At 33.3% G+C, this 25884-nt stretch overlaps 1 pseudogene; it reads right to left on the bottom strand.

Moving 5' to 3' along the window:
* Positions 1–6022: 6022 nt before the first annotated feature.
* On the bottom strand, positions 6023–25846 carry LOC112035793 (uncharacterized; annotated as a pseudogene).
* Positions 25847–25884: the final 38 nt, after the last annotated feature.

The raw sequence follows: 25884 nt of genomic DNA, 5'->3' as shown, positions 1-25884 counted from the left end.
TTTCTTTCAAAAATTCATTTTTTTGAACTCAAATTTTTTGGGTTGAAAAGTATGAAATTTTATTCTATTTGGGCCAAAATCTTTAGTTTTAGGCTTAAAAATACAAAGAAAATAGGCATTATAATTTAGAGATATGAGCCTTAAAAAAGTAATAAAAATGATAAATATTCAAAAGATTACCTTAAAATTCAAGTTTCAATAATATAGAATTATACTATTATTTAAAGAAAAAATATATACAATTTAATGTAACATGTTACATGTGTTTCATGGGATGAGAGAGTACATTTAAAATATATATATATATATATATATTTGGATGTGTTTAAATTAGTCAACCGATTATGGTATATTTTAAAAAAAAAAAGTCTTTTTAATAACATCTTATCCATTTATATAAAACAATCATATTTAGAAGTGTGCATGGATCAAATTGAATCAAAGTTGAGTTAATTCCAAACTAACAAGATCCTTGTAAGGAGAAATCTCCAAACCAACTCAACTTAGCTAGCTTGTAGGGGTATTGGGTTTGGTTGGGTAGCCAGGTTGTGCTTATTTAATCAATCCTAATAAAAAAAATTAATTAAGTTTTCATTCAACTATTTAAAGTCATTATTAAATATAAATTATCATTATTTACACAATTGCATGGTTTTAAAAAACTGGAATAGTCAAAGAATCGAAAAAACACCCGATTCCCATTTTTTACAGATTCTTGATATGTTTTATCTTTTAAACGTCAAGGTTCTGTTTGGTATACCTACTCAAACACATGTTTTTAGTTTTTAAATAACATTATATGTATTTGTATACACTTTTTCATCTACACGTATTTCCACACATGTTTTTAAACACATATTTTCAGTTTTTAAGTGCATGTATCATACACTCCTTTAATAGTGTGGTTGGATTACTTGGTTGAAAATTTTGTCAACCCAACCCAAGCTTCAAAAAAATAATTAGAACTCAACCTGAGACGTTAAGTCAAGTTGGGTTAATCTGCATGGGTTCATCGTATTAGTAGATTGAGTGCATGCCCTTAAATTCATAATCTAGTTCTCATCTTCCAACAGAATCAAAATTTTCTTTGAAATACAATCAATCGCCATACTCACTAAAAAGAATATAAAGTTGGAACGGACCAAGCACGACTTTGTAGACATAAAATATAAGCCTAGAGTCTCCCATGCACGTTTTTTCCCATCAAGAAAATCCATGGAGACAAAAAATAAAATATAAAATCAAGCATACAAACAAACCCATTTTTTTTTTTTTTTTTTTATATAAAGCCGCTAATATCTGAAATCCAAATCATCCCCAAGGACCCCAACCCAAGATTCTTGGAATGGAAAGAAAAACAATACTCGTCATAATTATATTCTTCAGTAATATTTGAAGAACTCAACTACGAGAAATAGTTCAGAATTGGAGAGGTAGCAAGCAAATCAGGACCGTCGACAGTGAGCCTTGCACATATGTTGGCAGTCATAAAAGCAAGGTCCACCACAGTGAAGTGGGCAATCCAATCTCACGCCTCTACACCTTCCTCTACCCATGCATTGGGCAAACTCTCCTAGCTTATATTCTTCCTTCTTGTTCATGCCTCCTCCTCCTCCACTTCCCTTTCTTTTACCATGTTTTGGTTGTCCTCCACAACCCCATTTATACCAACCACCCCCTCCCCCACCCCCTCCCCCTCCTCTCACCCCCAACCCCACCTCCGCCACCACCATCACCTCCACCTCCACCTCTTCTATAATATGCACCATTATGTCTATTCTTCTTGTTGATTTCAACTTCATTGTAGGTTTTGTTCCATCCTCCTGTATCTTCATTTCCTTGAAGAGCTAAAGAAGTAGTGTTGCTTTGAGAATTGGCCGTGCAATTTCCTATCTCGTCACCTTTCATCCCAACAACACCAATGGCAATAAACAAGACAACCCATGTAAACCTTATTGCATGATTTGTATCCATACTTTTGGACGTCCAAATATGCAACTATGAAGTAACAGCCTTCGCCGTATATAACAACTTATATATATGTTAAGTGTAGTGGCATTGCCAGCTAGACATTTAGTCCACTTAATCCAGAGATCACAAATATAAAACAAAGAGATGCGTTAGGTCTCACTTTGTCCCCCACTTGTATAATTGCATTAATTAACTCAAGTTGCAACCAGCAAGAAGCCTCAAAAAAATTGCTCATTCTAAACTACTTGGGAGCACCGATCCTTGCCCACTCTTACAAGTTTTCTTTGTCTCCATGGGACCACCTAATTCGTCTTAAGTTTGGCTTAGAAAATTAATTGAGTAAACAATATGGTGAATCACATTGTTTTTATCAAAGAAGTTATATAATGGAAAGGTAGCATAAGTCGAATTGTTAAGACTTTTTTTATTTTTTTTTTAAATACAAGATTAAATTTCTACTCTAGCCTAATTTAAGTGTATATACATGTGAAACTTTCTATTAGAGACTTAAACTCTGGCTTTTACCTCCCACTAATTATAAATATTTATACTTGTGGAGTGACCAACGCACAAAGAGTATGCATTGTTGAATTGTAAAGACTTAAGACCTCTCTCTCATGTGAAACCCCTAATGTGGAAATGACCTAAATTTTAAAAGCAACTTGTGCCCTATAATGAGAAAGATTTATAACAAAAGCCCTCCCGTCTCGCAAAGAACTGACAGTTTATCATTAATGATTCAATAGGCAATAGAATAATGTTGCAAATAACATGGCAACCATTAATCCTGACCCTTTAAGAAGTCCCATAGTCTGTTGACTCTAATCCCATTTCATTTGTCATACACATACCATGTGTGACGTGCTTGAAAATTGCACATAAACTGGCTGATTCTCCAAAATGTCATCATTTTTATCCAAAAAAGACAAAAATGTAATAAATCATTTCCGTATCAACTTAGAAAGTAAACAAACTAGGCAACTACGTATAATGATGTAGGTCAGCCAATGATATCAGTATCACTAAGTCTAAGGAGGATGTCTTTGCTTGGCCTTGAAGTCTGGGAATCAATTGAGGAAGGTACGTTACAGCAAGCAGTGAGGTGAAAGTAATAATGCATCTCATTCCAATTTACCAAATAGGTAACTGCTCAATAAGTCTGTTACCAATGTATCACAACCATTTTCACAACTTTAGGCATATTTGATATATATATTTAAACACATTTTTTAGTTTTTAAACAACATTACACGTATTTTTAAACACTTTTCACTCACAGGTATTTTCAAAAAATACAAATTATAATATTACTAGAACAACATTACCAAACGGATCCTAATTTTCAACTTGTCACTTTCTTAAAAAAAAAAAATTGTCAATTTGTCTACGTGCGACTTGTGAGTGGTGAAATTGTGAACTTACATAAACCCATTATTTTTTTCCTACCACATTACAACTCGCTACATAGACAAATTGTGGCCAAAATGGTGAAAATTATCGTGGTAGTAGACACACTCTTCGCAAATGGCCCAAGAATTAGTTGCAAGACATGGTCTGGCCTGGCCATCACGCATGTTCCCAACTACTCCATGTGGATTTTATAATTGAAGATTTATACTTATGGAGATTATTTTACAAGCAATATTTTTAAATTGGTGCTTTCACCTGTAGCTGTATATATGTAGGAGTAGTTACTGACTGCTAGACTGTATCAGTTGGTGTGATTGAATATTCAAGAAAAGGTAGTTGAGGTATTGTTAGAACTTAAAAAAAAATATTAAAAAACACTAAAGAAATGAAAGAACGAATTAGAGTTCCCTTTTAACCAAAAAAAGAAAGAAAAAGAATTAGAGTTTAGAACAAGGTTATGGGTGAACATTTCAAATAGCCATAAAAGGTGCCTTTTGCCTTAGAGACGAGCCCGAACAGACAAGTTACATAAATTAAGGATTCAAAAAGCTTCATCAACAATAAATCAAAGAATATAGAAAATCTCCACAACTTCTTTCATTCTCATTGACATTACCTATTGTGAGTGCTTTATATTATCGGTCCCATTACACTGAAAGAAAAACATGACCAACATGCACAAAGATCTTGTACTCTCCCTTCCCAACATTTTTTTTCTCATGCTTAATACTTAGCAGTAACTCACTGATCTTGCCCTATTCAAGCCTTGAGCCCATGTGCTATTAGTTCAATTCTTACTTTTTAGGACACTGTAGGGTTGTAAACGAGCCAAGCTTTATCAAGTAGTGCATGTTTGAGCATAACTCGTTAATAAAAATCAAATGCTCAAGCTTGGCTTGAGCTTGAGACAAGCCTAAATACAATGTTTGAATTCAAGCTTGTAAGAATGCCAAAAAGCTTGAGCTCAAACTCCAGCTCAAGTCAAGCTTTTTAGCTTGGAATCCAAAAAAATTGCATCATCAAATGTTTATATCACCAAAAATCAAGTAAACAAAAAACAATAACATACTCATTTTATCATGCTTTTAATTCCACTCGTGATTAGAAATTGTTCAAATTACAACTTTACATAATTAAATTCATCCATTCATCATTCATTGTCTATAGCTAGGATAATTGTTCAAAATACAAATTTTACGTTTACATTTGCCGTTCATGCAACTATAATCTTTACAAATCTAAATAAATTAACATTCCAAAACATATATGAATAAACAAGCTATAAATTAACATTCTTAAACATATGTGTAATGTCATAATAATGAGTTTATTTAGTAAACATATATCAAGTTATAAACAAGCCTAAGCTTGGTATGTTTTTATCGAGCCCTATTGTTCATGAGCTTGTTCACAAACAATTTTTTTTGTTTGGGCTCGGCTTGTTTATCAAACAAGCCTAAAAGTAAGGCTCAAGATTGGCTTATTTGTAAACAAACGAACATGAACGAGCTTTTTATTGAGCCGAGCCCGAGTTGTTCATGAACAGTTTGGTTTGTTTACAGCCCTAGGACTTTGACTTGCTCGAAACCTATGCTGATTCAATTTTTGGACTTTGATGGCTGGCTCAACCCCTATGTTGATTCAGTTATTCAAACTTTGATGACTATTTTCATTGCTCCATTGTTTTACTTTTCTGGCCTTGGATGGCTTGTTTTACTGATTTGCTGATTTAGTTTTCGAGGCTTTTAATAAATTGCCTAAAAATCTACTAATTCAATTTTTTCACCTTGAGCCTTATTACTCAACAGGCTCAGGGCACGGTGAGTAAAGTGAGGCAAGGCATTTTCGTCATCCTTACACAGATAGTAGTTGAGACTTAAGAGGATTCCACGACCCCCAAATATTGGGCGGTAAGTTTTTTTTTTTTTTAAACAAACGAACATGAACGAGCTTTTTATTGAGCCGAGCCCGAGTTGTTCATGAACAGTTTGGTTTGTTTACAGCCCTAGGACTTTGACTTGCTCGAAACCTATGCTGATTCAATTTTTGGACTTTGATGGCTGGCTCAACCCCTATGTTGATTCAGTTATTCAAACTTTGATGACTATTTTCATTGCTCCATTGTTTTACTTTTCTGGCCTTGGATGGCTTGTTTTACTGATTTGCTGATTTAGTTTTCGAGGCTTTTAATAAATTGCCTAAAAATCTACTAATTCAATTTTTTCACCTAGAGCCTTATTACTCAACAGGCTCAGGGCACGGTGAGTAAAGTGAGGCAAGGCATTTTCGTCATCCTTACACAGATAGTAGTTGAGACTTAAGAGGATTCCACAACCCCCAAATATTGGGCGGTAAGTTTTATTTTATTTTTTTTTAATTAAAGAAAAAGTTTGAGTTAGGTGTATATTTTATCCCAATTTTAAGAAGGCGTAAAATATTAGAGTTATACTAGTATATTACAAGTTTTATTATATAAGTCCTACAAATTGATATGTCACCAATGAAGTAATTCAATACTCATTTATTATTTTGTTGAAGGTGCTACCTCATTGTTACATCAGTTTGTAAGTTTTTTGTAATAAAATTTGTATTAAGTTTAGCATTTTCTCCACACACACAACAAAAGAAAAAAAAAGAAAAAAAAAACTATGTATGAAACATGCTAAAGCTAATACAAATTTTAGGAAAAAAAATTTATAAACTGATGTGACAGGGGTAGTAACAATCTAGTTCAAGCTGCTCTAGGATGTGTTTTGTGGCCCAGAGATAAGAATAGTGGCCTTCTATGATTTCTGTTACATCAACCTGCAAAACCAATGGAAGAATCATCAGTATTGATAAAGCAAAATATGAGCATGAATTACAATACTCAATGAGAAAGATAGGAAACAAAGTACGTACATTCTCAATCCCAGGTACATCAACAGGTTGAATACCAGCTAATCCTTGAGAAAGTAAACTGTACATGTAAAACCTCTTAGTTCTATATAAGTATTGAATTCAAAGATAGTGCTAATTAAAAGAGGTAGAGGAGGCAAATAACAGTGCATCAGATGCAGTAATTCAGGGTATCACGTAACTTGAAAATAATAATAATAGGCTACCATTATAAATGGTGGGAGTTCCTCGTCTATAACAATAAACCATAGGGTTTAAGAAATTCCCAGCAGATACATATTAATTATGTTGGCAATCTATTTCATATAACTAAGATTCAAGTACACTTTGGGCCCTTAAAGTTGGGGGTTATTTTCATTTTAGCCCTTGCGTTCCAAAATTTTCATTTTAACTCTTCATATTTGATTCCGTTTTCATATTGGCCTACAATCCAATTCACTTAGTAATTTGAACGTTAAGTACCAAATAAATGGTGTCCATTAAGCCACATCACCTCATATATTGTCGTATCACCAGATTATTAACAGAAATGGATAATATGGCCAATATGATAACAAAATCAAACATAAAGGGCCAAAATGAAAACAACCCTAGAATTTTAAGGGCCAAAAGTATACTTTTGTCTATAATTAACTAATCATCTCCCAAGTAGTAATAACTAGGTGAGGCATAATTCATAATTTTATTATAAAAACAACGGGCAGTATTTAAGATATCAAGGAACTAGGAAAATTTCTAGTCAAGGCCCAAGTCCAACCCTACTTGGTGTACAAGGAAAAAAGATCCTAGTCCAATCATATTTGGTGTGCAAGCAAAGAAATCTTGATTCTACTTGTATTGCAAGTCTTTTAACTCTAATTAGTCTAGAACATAAATCTAAACCACATTTATTTTTGTCTTTCTATTTTCACAAGCAATATATAAGCATCTGAAACAAGCACAATATTTTCTTCTCATGTTTGCTGATAATATAAGAGCTACTAAAATATCCTCCTTCACAAAAACAATATCCAAATTTACATGTGAATGACCTATATACCTTGCACGGAAAATAATGCCAAGAGTCCAGTCGGTTGTGGAATAAGCATTCACAAATCTGACAGCAACCATCTGCAAACCACTACCAAGCTCTAGTACAACGGACCACTACCAACCTCTTGAAAAAAAAAAAAACAGCAGTATAGAAAAGCTTGTACAATGAACCAATCAAGAAATCACAAACGCAGCCAACTACCTTTCTAGCCTCCTCCCAATTTTCATCTTTAATTGAAACTGGTGCTCCAAGAAGAACAACTCAATGAACCAATCAAGAAATCACAAACGCAGCCAACTACCTTTCTAGCCTCCTCCCAATTTTCATCTTTAATTGAAACTGGTGCTCCAAGAAGAACAACTCGTTCTACAAGTCCAGCTACAAAAATATAACAAAAAAGAACTTCACTCAAATAACAATCCCATCTATCAACAAATTTGAAACAACAATCCCATCTATCAACAAACATGAAGCAGAGTGAACACTACCGTTATCTCCTTCTGCATTGGCCAAACAATGGAGACATTTAAAAATTACTCGCGCCCTCAATGAGAAACCTATGAGTGTTACAAGCCTGGACCATGCATGGAGAAGCTAGGGATGATACCAACAATCTCACAAATATATTTTTAAATTAACATGAAATTTTCCTACCTGTTTCCTTGCAATCCCTGTTGCAAATAAAGGAGAGATAATACTTGAATTTTTCTTGAAAATTACACAATTTGATTTTATCAAAAGAGATGGCAGAGATGAGGTGTGAATCAAGTCATTATCTTGAGACAAATCGTGCCATCTACGGTATATCTGATGTAGTTAGACAAATAGTTTTTGTACATTGCCCCCAGAATACAACAACCCAACCACCGCTTACACTGCTCGTAGGATATAAGCTCTCTATAATATTTTCTTTTCCTAGAAAATTTTGTAAAAGATAGAATATTTTTGTGAGTAGTAAAAAGTAATAGATGGTAAGTGTTTAGGATAATAAAAAATTGTTTTTGAAAAGTCTGCAACTTTGTAATTCAAAAATAAAAATGTATATATTTGGAACTTTTATTTCTTTCCATATATATAGAGCCAGACATGTTGCTTGTCCTTAGCCAAAAAATAAAAATCATTTGCTATCTTTAAAACTTTAAATGATCAAAAAATTATTGCAATCAATGTGTGATCAATAGCTTTCTTTATATATATATATATATATATATATTATAAATCGGTCAAAACCTTTTGTCCGATGAGAACAAAAAAAGAAAGGATCATAATGCCAAGCATTTAATGGCCATTATTACAATACCTTTTCAAAAGTTTTCTTTCTAAATATATGTTACAAAAAATACCTAGTTGTTTGACCACTTTCCATTAAATCAAATAGTAAACATCTGTGTATATATGGTAACATAAAATAATTCAGCAATAGTTGTACATTTAAGTGCTAAAAACTTTCTATATATGACGTTATTATGTCATATTTAAATAAAAACATTTGAATACAAAACGTTTAGAATGGAAAGTATATATATATATATATATGTAATAAAACCAAATATGCTGGCAATTTTGATATTAATATCACATTAATATTCATAAATTTCCTGATTAAAACCATTGACAAAAGCTATTCAAATCTTGAACTATATTTGAATTTCAAATTTAGCAATCAACGTATCTAACATTAAGGGATAATTGATTGATTTCCTCAATTCACATAAATGAGTATTAGAATAAATATGATATTTTTTATAAAAATATCCAACAATCCCCCACTTATTTTTATAAAAAAATAAATAGGTAAATATATATATATATATAAGAAAATTTTCTGGGTTAAGTAGAACATTATGCATAATGGGAGTGCCAATGGCTTGAACCCTCATTTAGTGTTTTAGCAACATTGTTCCAAAGTTAATAGTGATCTAAGTCTTGAACTATAACTTTTTCTATGGATACAAAATATTACATCACACACATAATATTCGAATACTCTACTACGAGCTTCTAAGCCAGCACATTACGGGCTTGTGCTTTATCCCAGCATCCATGAGCTATTTAGAGAAGTAGCCCCATTCTCAAAGGAAGCGGCCTCACTTCCATGCTCACTTAGGTGTGGCTATCAAGGATGTTCTTGTAACTCTAACATCCCACTCATAAGAGCTATAGTCCACATTAAGAGTTTTTTTTTTTTTAATAAATAAAAACGCATCATAAATAACGTTACAAGATACATGCACGCACACCATAGGGAGGGACATGACTATTATCACTCATACATATATTTAGTGCATGTTAATCAAACTACTTTATGATTAGTTATTCCCGTTGAACCTAGTTTTTGGGATCTCCAGTCCCTAGGTAAGGTATCCTCATAGGTAGTTTATTCTTCTTTGGGCTTAAGTCCCATCCCCCTTGATGCTATCCAGATCTTTTCTCTAGCTAGAGCTTTAGTTAATGGATCTGCAATATTATCATTTGTACTAATATAATCAACATTTATGGTATCATTGTTTATGTATGATCTCACAATACTGTGTTTTCTTCTAATAGATCTGGATTTACCATTATAGTATTTATTGCGCACTCTACCAATAGTGGCAGTACTATCACAATGAATTAAGATGGGTGAAATAGGTTTCTCCCACATGGGAATTTCATACAATAAATCTTGTAACCAATCTGCTTCTTTACTAGCTGAAGATAAGGCAATTAATTCTGTCTCCATGGTAGATTCAGCACTAATCTGTTGTTTTTTAGATTTCCAACTTATTGCTCCACCACCTATTGTAAATACATAGACAGTGACAGACAAAGAATCACCTAATAAGGTGTTCCAACTAGCATCACTATATCCTTCAAGAACAGCAGGATATCTTTGATATAGCAAACCATAGTGCGCAGTTCTTTTTAAATATCTCATTAATTGAGTCATGGCATTCTAATGCTCAAAATTAGGTTTGCTAGTAAATCTTGCTAAAACTCCTACGGCATAAGCAATATCAGGTCTAGCACAATCAGTAGCATATCTAAGACTACCAATAATACTAGCATATTCCTTTTGATTGTAAATATCATTTTCATCTTTAGTAGGAAAAAGATGCACACTAGAGTCAAAAGGAATACTTGCAAGCTTACAATCAAAGTAATTATATTTTTTCAAAATTTTTTCTATATAATGAGATTGATCTACAAATATGCCATTTGAAGTTCTAGAGATTTTCATGCCAAGAATCACATTAGCTTCTCCTAAATCTTTCATATCAAAATTATTTTTAAGAAGCATTTTGGCAGCATTTATAATATCCATATTAGGACCAAAAATTAGAAGATCATCAACATATAAACAAATTATAACATGAGCATCATCAAAAGTTTTATAATATATACATTTGTCACTTTCATTTGTTTTAAAACCATTAGAAAGCAAACATTGATCAAATTTCTCATGCCACTGTCTAGGTGCTTGTTTTAGACCATATAAAGATTTTAATAATTTACATACCTTGTGCTCATTACCTGGCATTGTAAAACCTTCTGGTTGGTCCATGTAGATTTCTTCTTCTAAATCACCATTTAGAAATGCCGTTTTTACATCCATTTGATGTATCATCAAATTATGAATAGCTGCTATAGCAATCAATAATCTAATAGATGTAACTTTAGTAACAGGAGAAAAAGTATCGAAAAAATCAATATCTTCTTTTTGTTTAAAACCTTTAGCTACAAGCCTTGCTTTGAATTTTTCAATAGATCCATCAGGTTTTAATTTTCTCCTAAGTACCCATTTACATCCAATTGTTTTACAACCTGGAGGTAAATCTACAAGTTTCCAAGTATTATTAGATATAATAGAATCCATCTCATCATTGATGGCTTCTTTCCAAAAACCTGAATCAGGAGAAGATAAAGCTTCTTCTAAAGAAGTAGGGTCACCTTGTAAATTATACACATAATATTCAGGACCAAAATCCTTTTCAATTCTAGGTCTTTTACTCCTCCTAGGTTCAATCTCATATTCATTAATATCTCTTGACTTAGATGTTGAACATTCAAATTTCTCTTGTTGTTCAAAACCCCCACTATTTTTATGTTTAAATGGAAATTTATTTTCATGAAAAATTGCATCTCTAGATTCAATTATTGTATTATTATCAATATCATAAAATCTATAAGTTGTGCTATATAAAGAATAACCCAAAAATACACATGTAGAAGCCTTTACCCCAAGTTTAGGTCTTTTGGGATCAGGTAGCCTCACATATGCTAAGCAACCCCAAACTTTGAAAAAATTCAGATTTGGTTTATATTTTTTCCATAATTCAAAAGGAGTTAAAAAAGTCTTTTTATGAGGTACTCTATTTAAAACAAAATTTGCAGTTAAAACAGCTTCACCCCAAAAATATTTAGGAGCCCCAGAACTAACAAGCATAGCATTAGTTAAATTTATAAGAGTCCTATTTTTACGTTCAGCTACTCCATTAGAAGATGGAGAATAAGGGGCAGTAGTCTCATGAACAACACCAAGAGATTGAATATAATTATTAAGACCAAGAGTATCATATTCTTTTCCTCTATCAGTTCTAAACCTTTTAACCTTTTTATCAAAAGTATTCTCAACTTCTTTTAAGAAAATTGATAATTTTTCAAAAGCATCACTTTTATTTTTCATAAGATAGACATATGAATATTTTGAAAAATCATCTATAAAGGTTATAAAATACCGATTACCTCCACGTGTCAAATGTCCTTCAAATTCACAAATATCACTATGAATAAGTTCTAGTAATTCAGTATTTCTTTCAACTGATTTATGAGGCTTTTGAGTAATTTTAGTCATGCTACAAATTTCACATTTTTCAAGTTCATTTTCAAGTTTAGGAATTAAACCTAAACCACTCATATTTTTCATATATTTATTATTAATATGACATAATCTACCATGCCAAACATTCACACAAGAAACAATATAAGCAAAACTTGAATTTTCATTCATCTCAACATTAAGTTTAAACATGTCATCACAATCATAGCCTTTGCCAACAAACATGCTCTTTTTAGAGAGTACATATTGATCAGCTTCAAAGACTAGTTTGAAACCAGCCTTATTCAACAAAAAACTAGAAACTAGATTCTTTCTAATGTCAGGAACATGAAAGACATCTTTGAGAGTGACTTCTTTCCTAGAAGTAAATTTGAAAAGCACCTCTCCAATACCCACAACTTCAATGGTATGAGAATCACCAAGCATAATTTTCTTTTTCTCATCCAAGATGGTGTAGGTCTTGAACCAATTTTTATCATATCAAACATGTCTGGTTGCCCCAGAATCAATCCACCACCCTCCTAAGCCTTTGAGAATATTAATCTTGGTAACCATAGCCACAAGAGGCTCTTCAATGACATTGGCTTGAGCTATAGGCCCATGTCCAAGCTTTCCACATACAAAACATGCATAATTGCTATTATTAGTGTGGTTGCCATTATTTGGAGCATGCTTAGGATGGTGTGCTTGGTTCTTTCTTTGATTAGAGTGGGTCTTATGTTGAGGCTGATTTCCATTTGGCCTACGTTTGAAATTTCTTTTCTTAGGCCTTACATAGTCATTATTTTTTGCATTGGCTTTTGACCTGCTTTCATTTGAAGAGATAAAATTTACCTTAGGACCATTTGCTCCATGGAGTTCAACAACTTTGTCTTGGTTCCTTGCCTCTTCCTCCACTCTTAAACGAGTGATAAAGGATTCAATGGAGAGTTCCTTTTACTTGTGTCTCAGGACTTTGGCAAACTCCTTCCAAGATTCAGGCAGCTTGTCAATGATGGTTGAAACTTGCCTTTGTTCATCTACTCGAATGCCTTCAGATCGATTATCTTGTGAAATCATTTGGAGTTCATAGGATTGTTCCACCACGGACTTGCCTTCAACCATCTGAAACCTGAAAAATCGGCTACATGCATATTTCTTGGATCCAGCTTCTTCTGTATCATATTTTTGATTCAATGCCTTCCATATCTTTTTGGCTGATTTGTAAGCTTGATCATAATAATCATACAAATTATTAGAAAGACAATTAAGTAAATAATTTCTACAATAAAGATGATCCTTATCCCATTTCTTAACATCTTTTTCATGTTGAGAAAGTTCTTCTTCAGTCAATTGTTCAAATTTCTTTTTCTTTGGTTTTTTCTTAGTTAACACATAAGCCACATTCAAGAGAGTAAGATAGAATAAAGTCTTTTGTCTCCACCTCTTAAAGTTAACACCACGGAAGCGGAATGGCTTATTAAGACCACCCACTCCAGAGGAATTAGACATAACATTACCATTTTCCAAGGATGATTTTGTGTTCTCCATAACGATTTTGTCTCAAATTGTTGGAAATAAAGGAGAGATAATACTTGAATTTTCCTGGGAAATTACACAATTTGATATTACCAAAAAAAATGTAGTAGAGATGAGGCGAGGCGTGGACCAAGTCACTGTCTTGAGACAAATCGTGCCGTCTACGGTATATCCGATGTAGTTAGACAAATAATTTCTGCACATTGCCCCCAGGATACAATAACCCATCCACCTTTGCTGATTATCCTTGTGTGCCTACACTGCTCGTAGGATATACTCTCTATAGTACTTTCTTTTCCCAGAAAATTTTGTAAAAGATAGAATATATTTTTTTATTAGTAAAAAGCAATTGATGGTAAGTGTTTATGACGATAAAAAATTGTTTTTGAAAAGTTTTCAGTTTTGTAATTCAAAAATAATGTGTATCTAAAACTTTTATTTCTTTCCATATATATATATATATATATATATAGCCGGACCTATTACTTGTCCTTAGCCAAACAATCAAAAGGTTTTGATATCAATTAAATGGTCATAAAGTTATTGAAATTAATATATATAATCAATGGCTTTCTTTATTTTTATATATATATATATATATAATATAATATAATATAGACCGGATATCAAGACTAAGAGGTTGTCTTTGCCAACCTTTTGTACATTGAGAACAAGAAAAGAAAAAATCATGATGCTATGACATTAACACTCCGTTTGGTTGGAGTGAAAATAGGAAGGGTGGAAAATGAAGAGAGGAAAACAATTGAGAAAATGATGTTTTCCCCTGTTTGGTACAGGAAAGAAAACATAGAGGATAGAAAATGCTAAAGAAAAAAATCCACTAAGCCCACAAAATTTTTTCCTCCCAATTTGGGAGGAAAATTGGGAAGAAAAGAGAGAAAGGGGGGCTTAACACTTAAAATTACATATTTACCCCCTCCTCTTGTGAGTTAGGTCCTTGACTCCTTGTCTTTTTTTCTTTTTTTTTTCTTTTCTTTTTTTAGTTCTTTTCTTTTGTGTTCGTACAACACCCTTTCTTTTTTCAATTGTTTTGGATTTTTTATTTTTTGATATAAAAAAAAATTGTTTTGGTTTTTTATTTTTTGAAAAAAAAGTTTTGGGTACTTGAACTTCTTATCCTCTTTTTATTTTAGTTTTTTTAATGAAGAAATCATTCATACTTTTTTTTTTGAGGTAAAAGACGATATACATATTTTTTTAATAAAATATAATGTATTATTTTTGTTTTACCTAAATTGGATATAATGGTAACTTTATACAAACTTTATTTTCTATCCTTTCACTTTTCTTCTCCAACCAAACAAAAGAGTTTTCCACCCTCCCACCCTCCCACTTTTCCACTCCTTCAGCCAAACACATTAGAGGGAAAACTAAGTATTTTCCATCATCTCACTTTTCCACCCTCCCACTTTTCCACTCCTCCATCCAAACAGACCCTAAATGTCCCATAAAGTGGCTGAAGATTAAAGGCCAAACCGTATAATACAATTTCAAATATGCATAAATATTGCCATTTGTTTTTGACTTTCCTTAAACCAAATAGTAAACGCTTGTGTATATATGGTAACTTATTATAACATAAAATAATTCAGCAATAGCTGTACATTTAAGTGCTGAAATATCTTCCATATATAACGTTATTATATCATATTCAAATAAAGATGTTTGAATACAAAACGTTTAGAATGGAAAGTATATATTTGTAATAAAACCAAATATGCTGGCAATTATGGTATTAATATCACGTTAATGTTTATAAGTTTCCTGATTAAAACCATTGACAAAAGCTATTCAAATTTTGAATTATATTTGAATTTCAAAATTTAGCAATCAACTTATTTGACATTAAGGGATAATTGATACACATAAATGAGAATTAAAATAAATATAATATTTTTTATAAAAATATCCAACACAAGACGTTTGTATTCTTGCGGTTATTTAAAAGGCAACATAAGAAAGTAACAATGATGTAGTCATGTGAAATTAGGATATCTCCTTAAGTATCAGTAAAGGAACCATTAGAGCATTCACATCAGCTCAGGTATAGTCTTCTAAAATACATATACAGTGTAAATTTTACACATTTTGAGCAAAAAAACACCCACATCAGTGGGTGTAAAAATTTGTAAAATCGGCCATATTTTTCCATGAGCTATAGTACCCGTGTATATTTACACAGGTACTGTAGCTCGTGTATATATTAAAATAATATTATCTGTTCGCCCCAATTTTTCTCTCTCTTCTCCGTGCTCAACAACCTCAGCTCCTCCTCATCTTCTTTTCCTCATATGCACACAAACAAACTCACACACAAACACATCCATACAGACAACTCAACTCAGATACACTTGCTCAAAAAAAAAAAAAAAAAAAAANAAAAGAAAGGAGAGGCTAGAATTAAATTGAGAGGGAAACTAGGATTCTCAGTAATCACTCATGCTTATTACTAATATTTCAAACTTGTGTTCCTGATAGTGAGAATGCTAAAATTTAAGAGACTGATTCAATGTACACATGCAAAGACCATGAAGAATGTCGCCAGATTTGAAGACTAACTAAAAAAACAACTGCCGTATAATGTGCACTTCTCTGATAGCAAGTACGTCTAGTTTTTTCTAGAATTACCAGGAGCATTTTGCAACTTCTGGATGACCCTGTTCACTGAATTGGGATGTCATGTGTAACGAATGTCATCCAATTATATCACCACCCCCCCTCCCCCCCCAACCCAAAAAAAAAAAACTACTTGCGTATGGCTACTTGATGAAAAAATCATGTACAGTCCAGAGCATCATGGTACAGTGGGCAAATCATCCCTTCTCGGAAGAAATAGGTATTCCAAATTCATTATTTTTGGTCAAGAAAACCAGCGCATTAGTGAAATTCCAATGTTGTGCACATAAATGAAGCTCACCACTCAACACACTGTTGCCTGTGTGTATAATATGCATATATTGAAACTCAAGACTACTTTCCTATATCTTCCATCTTGATAAGTAGGTCTTCCCTAGGTCAAAAATAAAAAACAAAACAAAAGATAACAAACCTGTCCACAGCAATTGCCCATTTGCTGTCTATAAGATCAGATGTTGTGATTAATGTAGCTGGCAAAGCCAATGCCGCCACAAGTGTGCTTAGTACGGTCATCATGGCACCTTGTTTCATTAACTACAATGCAACTCCTGCAAAAGGAGAAAATTTTGTCAGTCATTGAAATGCAACCTATAGACAATCATCAGTAGTGAGAGTTATAAGGTTCAGGACAATACTTGAAGTAAGCCAATCCCGAATTGCAATACAAAGAGATGAGGATCTGTTTTCTAGGCAATGGAAGTCTCTAGTGGAAAAACCACTTGTGAAGAACCAAAAGATCTTTTAAAAGTTAGATTAAGAATAAATTAATGATGCATCATATGAAACCACATAAAATCAATTGATCATAAGTGGCAAATCCTTGGTCATGAAACCAAAGGATATAAAATGGAAAGATCAGAGATTTTGACAAAAACCAAAGGTAAGAGACCAATAAAAGGAGGGGTGGCAAGTGGGGGGTGAAAATACATGTGAAACTGCCAGCCTACATCAAATTCTGGAAATACAAATTTCCAACCTTAGTAAAGAATACTGGTTCTATTTTTCAGATAATGTGGTAATAATATGTTTCATACCTCTCCAAGTTATCATAATGACCTTCCCAAGGTCTTATAAAATCTTCTACATCAATAACCAGTCCTAAAACCAAAATTCCAACTGCTAGTCGTTGGGGGAAAAAAGTTATGTTAATAATTGTGAGCAGTGAGCATAGACAACATTCAATACTTGAAAAAGTATTGGCTGTATCATCATTCCAATGAGGGACCTGCTTGAAATAGGCTTAAAACACTCTCCCCCTAGAGAAAAAAATACAGATAAAATGATAAAGGGACTCACGCCTTGGTTATGATTTCCTCCAACTACTTTGAACTCAAACTCTTCAATGCATCCAATTCTTGTAGCCATTAATTTTAGTCCCTGAAAGGCCAGATCCAGCGACTGTGATGCAAAAAGTATGAGTGGCTTTATCCTTGTACACTGTTTTTTCTCTTTCAATTTTAAGATGTAGAAGCAATGCTTGAGGATGTTCCTAAACTTGCTTTTCCACAGTCACATACACATTATACTCCAAACAAAGCACTGGTTTAAGTTGTAGAATCCTTTGAAGTCTCTGTCCTTAACTAACATAGTGCATAGATTGGTTTTGTATAGGGTTATGATTCTGCAAGATTGTATGCAAACTTCACAACATCAAGATTTAGCCATTGCATAGATTACCACAGTTAAAAATATCAAGGCCCAAACTTGACTATAACTTTAGTCTAGGTTTACTATATCTAATTCTACTTTGAGAGCAAGAAAAGTAAGCATAGCCTTACTTGGCGTACAAGCAAAGTAATTCTAATTCTATTTGTATTTTAAGTATTGTTAGTCTCTAGAAAGTCTACTATAAATACCCATCAATGAGCCATTTGCTATTGGCCTATAAGGCCGAACCATGTCGATTTCATACATTCTCTCTCTTTCTCTTTCTGCCATCGCTTTCTTCTTTATTTTCTTATTTATATTTTCCCACACTTTATCATGGTGTCAAAATTTGGTCTTGCCTTTTCTATTGTATTAATTAAAAGTTATGTTTTATCTTTTCTAACAACCACTATTACCGTGTAAATTGGTATTATTTAGGACTGTGACCCTTACCAGGCTGTTTGCAAACATCACAGAATCAAACTAAGTCCTCTCTCTCTCTCTCTCTCTCTCTCTCATACACACATGCAAACACATACATTCGGTGGCAAATTTTTTGTAAACTGACAGTCTTAAAAAACATGAATAGCTAGATTGGGCACTTTGTAATTTTCTTACTTCATATTTTGGATCAGTTACAGCAGCAGTTAAAACATTATACAAATAAACAAATGAAGATGGCATCCAATATAAGATTGTCATTAAATTTATGATCACAACACATTTTCCGTTTAAATGGAAAAAGCCAAAAGCAAAAACTATCTAAAGAAGAAATTTGTTTCCTCTTATCCTATAGCACTTCATAGTTAATCACAAATTTTAGAAAAGAAATTCCATTTTACATACCTCCAAATGATGCAGCAACAGCAGCAGAACCAGCTAGAGATCCTGTGGCACTTGCTGCAGCAGCAAATTCACTAGCTCCAATCGCAGGNTTTTTTTTCCTCTGCTCCTTCATCTTTCTCAGAAGCCATTAGAGAGGAAGTAGCTATTATCTCCATGGCTTCCTGTTAAAGACCAAAGTTTTCAAAAATGGCACATGGAAAAACTTCTGAAATAAAATGACTAATATTGTAGGTCAGCTCAGAAGTAAAATAAAACATTATTAATGCACACATGCACGCACATTCTTGTTTGAAGTATAAGAGGCTAGTTTGTCATGAAAGAGCAAAAACTACCTAGAAGTTTAACCAATTAAAGGGAGGTTACAGTAAATAAATAGTTCAAGTAGACTAACCATTTTTATCCATTTGACACCAAGCCATGTTGCCAGCAACCTTAAAGCCACACGATGCCGAGCATCATAGCCCTTTCCTAATTGAGAACATCTCTTTTCATCTTCAGTGTTCTTTGCAACACAAGCTGAAAGTAGCATGTAAAGAACTGTCACTTTCCTCTGATAGCTGATCAGTGTTCCCTCTTCCACAGGTTTCTCACAAGCTTCACCTATAGATTCATTAGAAGCTTTTTCTCCAGAAGAAGTCTGGGACCTTGTCTTCTGTGTGTTTTCATAAGGGTCTCCAGCCACATCAGAGATTGATTCTGTCTCAGAATTGGAATATTTCTTGCGGCATTTGATTTCATATTCACGACTCCCATTGTTTTCCTCATAGGAAGGAGGAAGGCTCTCCATACTAAGCACCATAGCATCAACAGCTTTTGTCAAAGCTAGTTCCTTATCAGATTTTTCTGAAGAAGGTCCATCACTTGCTTCTGAGAGTAACGTCAAGAACTGAAAATAAAATGAATGTCGTATTCAACAAAAAATGAGATATAGCAAAGGGTCAAGCCAAAAACGTGATGAAAAATAAATAAATTTGAAAAAATGATTTATTTGTAGGTCAATAAGACATAATTTTCTTGACTAGAGGAGCTATGAAGTATACCAAGCCACTGGCTTGCTCTCTGCTAATTGTAAATTGAACAAGCAACCAGGAAAGAACTCATAATCCACAATGAATCATAGTGTCATGAAGTTTCTGGTGACATACTTATTTAATTTCTCTAATTAATGGAAAGCCATCAAATCAAGCACAATTCAAATTGACATAAATAGTAATCAACTCCAATTTGTCTTTGTTTGCTAGGACACCTCTTTCACATAATAAAAAATTCAAATAAATGCTCATTATAATGTAATCAGGAGCCATAACATTAACATCAATGAAAGTAAGTTGAACTAAGGATAAGCACATATCCACATTGGAGAACAAGTGCTAGGATGTCAATGCTTCAGCCAAGGGCATAAGCTCCTCAAGATTTATGAGAAAGCATGATAGAGAATACCACACACACACACTATTATTGGAAACCAATCCACTTTAATACCGATTATCATTAATCGGCAGAATTGAAGTAACCAGCAGTCAAAAAGCCATTTCTCTTATAACAAATCGAGCATTCATTGCCTTAGAAGAAATAAAAACCTACTTTTCTTCCTTTTTTATGTTAATAATTTTTTTTAGTCAGAAAACTTTCTTTAATCCTTAAATAGTTCACAGAAGAGACATACTGCTCCAACGTGATGCCGGACTTGTGAAGAAGTTCCTGCAGTTTCCTTTAACCCTTGCCAGGCTTGGTCATCCACTTCAAGAAACCTGTCCATATTCATACAAAAATTCCCAACTATTCTTAGAATTACAAACTCCTAAGAATTTAAAATATATGTATATAATTGAATACATACATACATACATACATACATACATATATATATATATATATATTGTCTTGGTGTATGCTTTTTGCAAATGATATAGTTTCAGTGGATGAAAGTTGAAACTAGAAGTAGAGTTAATGCCAAGTTAGAAATTTGACGAGACGCTCTAGAATCTAAAGGCTTTTAATTAAGTATTACTAAAACAGAGTACATAGAATGTAAGTTTAGTAAAAGTAGAAACAAAAGGAAGGGGAGGTAAGACTTGGCGGTCAAGAGATAAAAAAAGAGCAACAACTTTTGATATCTTGGATTAAAAATTTATAAAGATGGAGAGATTGAAAAGGATGTGAATCATAGGATAAGATTAGGATAGATGAAGTGGAGAAGCGAATCAAAAGTATTGTTCAATCATAGAATATACCTATTAAGGCTTTGTTGTTGTTGTTGTTGTTGTATATATCACAAAATCCTATTGACCTAACAATCTTTAAAACTAGTTAAATGATTAAATTTACTAAAAGATCATGATTCTGAACTTGTCTACACTCTCCCTCCCTATTTTTTAAATCTCACATATTAACAATTGGTAATTTATTCACAAAAATAACAAAAAGCATAGATATATAGTAAAAGAAAGAAACAACAAAAAGAGTACCTGAAAACAGGCCAAAGCAAGCCAGATTTCTCGTGGACCCAAAGATGAGGATCTTCGGAAACCGAAGCGTTTTTGCCATCGCTTACAGTTACACCTTCTTCAATCGGCTCCTCATCCAGAGTGACCAAACTATTCAGAGGCTGAGTTTGGTGGAGCTGAGACTGGTGAATTGCAAGTGCAAACAGAGCTGCCGCAGCGTATCGCTGTGAAGGTGTCAATACCGAAATCTCCATTTCCATGACTCTGTTTTGGTTTGAACTTCGGAGTTAGAATGTGAATATCACAGTATTTGATAGTGAAAATTGGGAGCGACTGATTCAAATATATATATATATATATGTACTTAACCGAACCGCCTTTTACTTTTTCAAAATCGCATTCGCACCAACTTCGCCGAATGAGTGAATTATGAAATTGGAACGGCTATTTATCCGTGCGCACGCGGGAGCTTTGACACTTGACATCACGTGATGTAACTTCATATGTGGAAAACGAAATTCTGCTGTACACCTGGAGTCGGCGTGGCATCCTCCAATTTTGCATTACACACCTTCTATAAATTATAAAAGATTCTCATTTATTTAAAATTGTTAAGTAAAAAATTTTTTAAAACAAAAATTAACTATTAATATAGTAATTTTAATCAAGTAGAAGTTTTTTAATGGAATGATAAACAAACTATGAAGATAGTATAATTTCTCAATAGGAGAGGCTTGGATCCGAAACCTAAGCCAGGGGATTACGATTTAGAAACAAAAAGCTATAAGCACCTTTTATTTTATTTTTCTTCCCCTTTTTCTTGTTTGTGGCAAAGTATGTTTGTTTGTGTATGGTACACGTTATTGTTAGAAAAGAGACCAACCAAACTCTTTAGCATAAAATAAAAAGAAATTACCCAAATCAGAAACCCATTCACAAAAAACAAGAAGTTACAAAATAAAAATAAACAAGAAACACAGATCCATTTATAGCCAAAATATACAAATTTATGCAAGTCTAGACTCACTCAAGCACTTTATCAAACATGTAATGAGCAATACTTTGAAACTTTTAAATTTAAGAAAAAAAGCCCTCAGATCCGAAACCCACCCACAAATAACATGTTATTACCCCATAAAATCACAATTTTATAAACATAGTTATTTGATTGAACTTAAAAGAAACCCATGAAACAGAAATTATAAAACAGAGTTTACCTTTGTGAGAGAATGCTAGGCGTTACAGAGCTAAGAGAACTGAGAGAGCTTGAGAGAAATTTGTGGGTTACAGAGCTGAGAGAACTGAGAGAACTGAGAGAGCTTGAGAAACTTGTGGGTTACAGAGCTGAGAGAACCAAGAGAGCTTGAGAGAAATTTGTGGCTGAGAGAGTTGAGAGATTTTGTGGGTTACGGCTTTTTTTTTTTTTTTTGGACATTAAAATACCTTGTAAATTTTTTAATATAATAGGGGTAAATGAGGTAATTTACACATTTAATAATTTATGTACTCTACTCTCCCTCCAAATCTCTCAAATTTGGAGGAATTAAAAATGGAGGGTTTGAGGTAGTTGAAACCCCTCCAAACCCCTCCTAACCCCTCCCCCTCCTTCCTTAAAAAACTTCCAAACAAGGTAATTAAATTACTCTCCCTCCCTCTACTCTACTCCCCCTCCATTTTTTAACATCCAAACAAGCCATTAGAGTTGGAAATGAGTTCCTTTGCTTAACCGATGGGACACTTTCAAGAAGACACATCTTGGCGGCAAGTAGATGACAATATTAATCACAATAAATGTGATGAAAGGTGTGTGAGAAATAATAAGTGCTTATGTAAGATAGGATTGTTAGTGACTCTTTTTGAGGAAATTTATCTGATTCAATCATTAGGCTTATTGGAATATCGATCTATTATTGTTGGTGAAATTTAAATTTGGTGAAATCGATTATAGGATGGATCATCCAAGAGATGACAAGTGGTCAGGGTGGATGGGACTAGGTACTATCGATTAGGGGCCGATTGTAGAGTATTTACACCTAATGTGATGTTTTCACAAGATTGGAAAGGACCATTGGCTGATGATTTGGAATGTTTTTTTTCTAAGGTTTGAGAAGCCCAAGCTCGGGGATTGCAATTTAAATAAAAAGTTATAAGCACTTTTTCTCCCCCAACCTTTTTTTTTTTGCCTCTTTGCACGACACTCATAGCTTAGATTCAATATACTTATATAACTTATAGTAAATGTGAAGTTTGTTGAGGCTTGATATTGTATATGTAAGCTATCAAGCTGAATCAACTAATTAAAAGGTCTCAATTTCGCTCTCACAATTCTTATACACAATAAAAAAAAATTATGTGTACATGTATGAGAATTTAGCAGCTGCCACATAAATTTATTGCTAGTCTGCAAGTCATATTAGAAGTTGATAGTTAAACTGAGTATTATTTAGTCAGATTCATATCAAATTTAATCATAGATAACTATAAAGCAAATATATTTCAAATAATGTACAATGCAGGGTTTCAACATATGAAATAGAGTGAAAATCCAATAGGTAAAAATACTCCAGGCAAGCCCAATCATCAAATATTCTATGAATGTTGTTGCGATACAAATGATACTCGCGACTTCCCATCCTCTTTTCTGTAAAATAAAAAACAAATTTTGAATTACTACGAGTTTAAATGGAACATAATATCGTTTTCTCTATGGTTTGTAAGACCCACAATCATTCAGTACACAACAGTAGAGACCAAGAGGGAAACCCAGCTAGACTCACCTAGTGAACTTTAATTCAAAGATGTCACGCATACAAACTTTTACACACTTGGATGTATATGCACATACACAACAAGAGTAGTTTGATGCACTGGTGGCACAGATACAACCCTCAGTCCCTCACTACAATTTTAAGCACAGATCCAACCCTCTTCATCATTGTGTTGGACATTCAATACCAACTTTAAATAATTTCAGCATTTGGCCCATTCAATCAAGCCAAAATCGTCATCAAATGCAAAATTAAGCAACCATATATCATTGCAATTTGAATGAAAAGTTAATTCCACTTAACATATAGGAATGTATGACAAATACTAGACCTAGAGTATGATATGTGAATTTCACACACACAACTATACAGCTTTCAATCGAAGTCCTGGATCATCAAAACATCATTACTTTTCTACAGCCAAATGCGCAATGTGTGTCACATACAAATTATAGTCATATCACCTTTAAAAAAAAAAAATGCAATCTAATCAATAGAATGCACAGAACAGGAATTGCACAAGGACAACTCGAACAAATTTCTTGAACCATAAGGAATGTTACCGTACAAAGATAGATTTTAATTTCTAAAAAAAAAAAACAAAAGAGAATTTCAAAATTTATACTTATCATTTCCTGAGCAAACCAAGAAACCCACCTAACTGAATCAAATTTTTGCCTTTAAAAAATATTCTTCATTTTCCTTTCCCTTGGTTTCTCAGCATCCAAGCAAATTGAATGATTAACATAAAAATATACCATATATTTATGCAAAAGTAATTTTTAAAAAGCATTAAAATTTATAATCCTGTGCAATATATAAGAACTGGGATTTTACCAAAACCTGTAATTAATTGGATCTTACTTAACTAATCAACTTAATTTTGAAATAGAAACAACTAAACAAGCATAAGATCCAAGTTCCCGTACAATTTTTTATCTCACCCGCCAAATAAAACTATAATTAACATGAAATGAACTAATCCTAACAACCTTTTTCCCTAGAAAAAGAAAAAAAAAATTCTCTACCTTTCTTGCATTTTCCCACCGGCCAAACAGAGCAAACCGAATCACATAAAAAATATCTCTTTCGTTTTCCTCCATTTTCTCAGCTCCCAAGCACAGGAAAAGGACCAAAAAGCAAAAAAGCAATCAAAATTTAACTTACTGAATACGTGGTGGGCTGGACACGAGTCGCGGCGGAGACGATAGCTGTGGCAGCGGCGTTTATAGTCTCGACCCTGTTATTCACGCTTCTCATCCTTGATTCACGATCTGAATCCAGCTTTTCCGATTCACCAAAAAAACGAAGCTCTGCTTTTTGTAACAACAACAACAACTTTTACGGCGACTGGATTTTCTGGCGAGTGAAAAAACGGTTGGATTTCCGGCGAGATTTGAGAACATAGGAGTTTAGTTTTTGATCTGGCAAAACAAAATTAAAAAGCAAAAACAGAGAGAGAGAGAGATACAGAGCACGAAACAGTCACTCTTTAACCCTAGTTAAGTGTGGTTTGAGTTAAGTTATGACGGGGCACATTTTTGGCCCTTGATATAATGCAAAGAGAATCCTGTCCGTGAACTGCACCCTCTCCATTTCTCCCTCTCCATTTCACTTCCAATATTAAGCACCCACGTACAACAACAGCTTACAATATCAAATTCAAAACAAAATCAAAATTCAAAACACAGCGCTCCTCCTCACATTCAAGCCAAACCTCCACGGCTCCACCCCCACCCCACCACACATGCCACCTCGAAAGCTAATGGAGTCACTTCCGGAGCAAAAAAAAAAAAAAACACCGGAGCCACCACACCACTATGAAGGGGAAAATTAAGCTAATGGAGTCACTTCCGGAGCAAAAAAAAA

Source organism: Quercus suber, unplaced genomic scaffold (assembly GCF_002906115.3).
Source record: "Quercus suber isolate HL8 unplaced genomic scaffold, Cork oak 2.0 scaffold_8, whole genome shotgun sequence".
Lineage (NCBI taxonomy): Eukaryota > Viridiplantae > Streptophyta > Magnoliopsida > Fagales > Fagaceae > Quercus > Quercus suber.
Note: the sequence above shows the minus strand (reverse complement) of the source record. Positions and strands in the feature narration are given on the sequence as shown.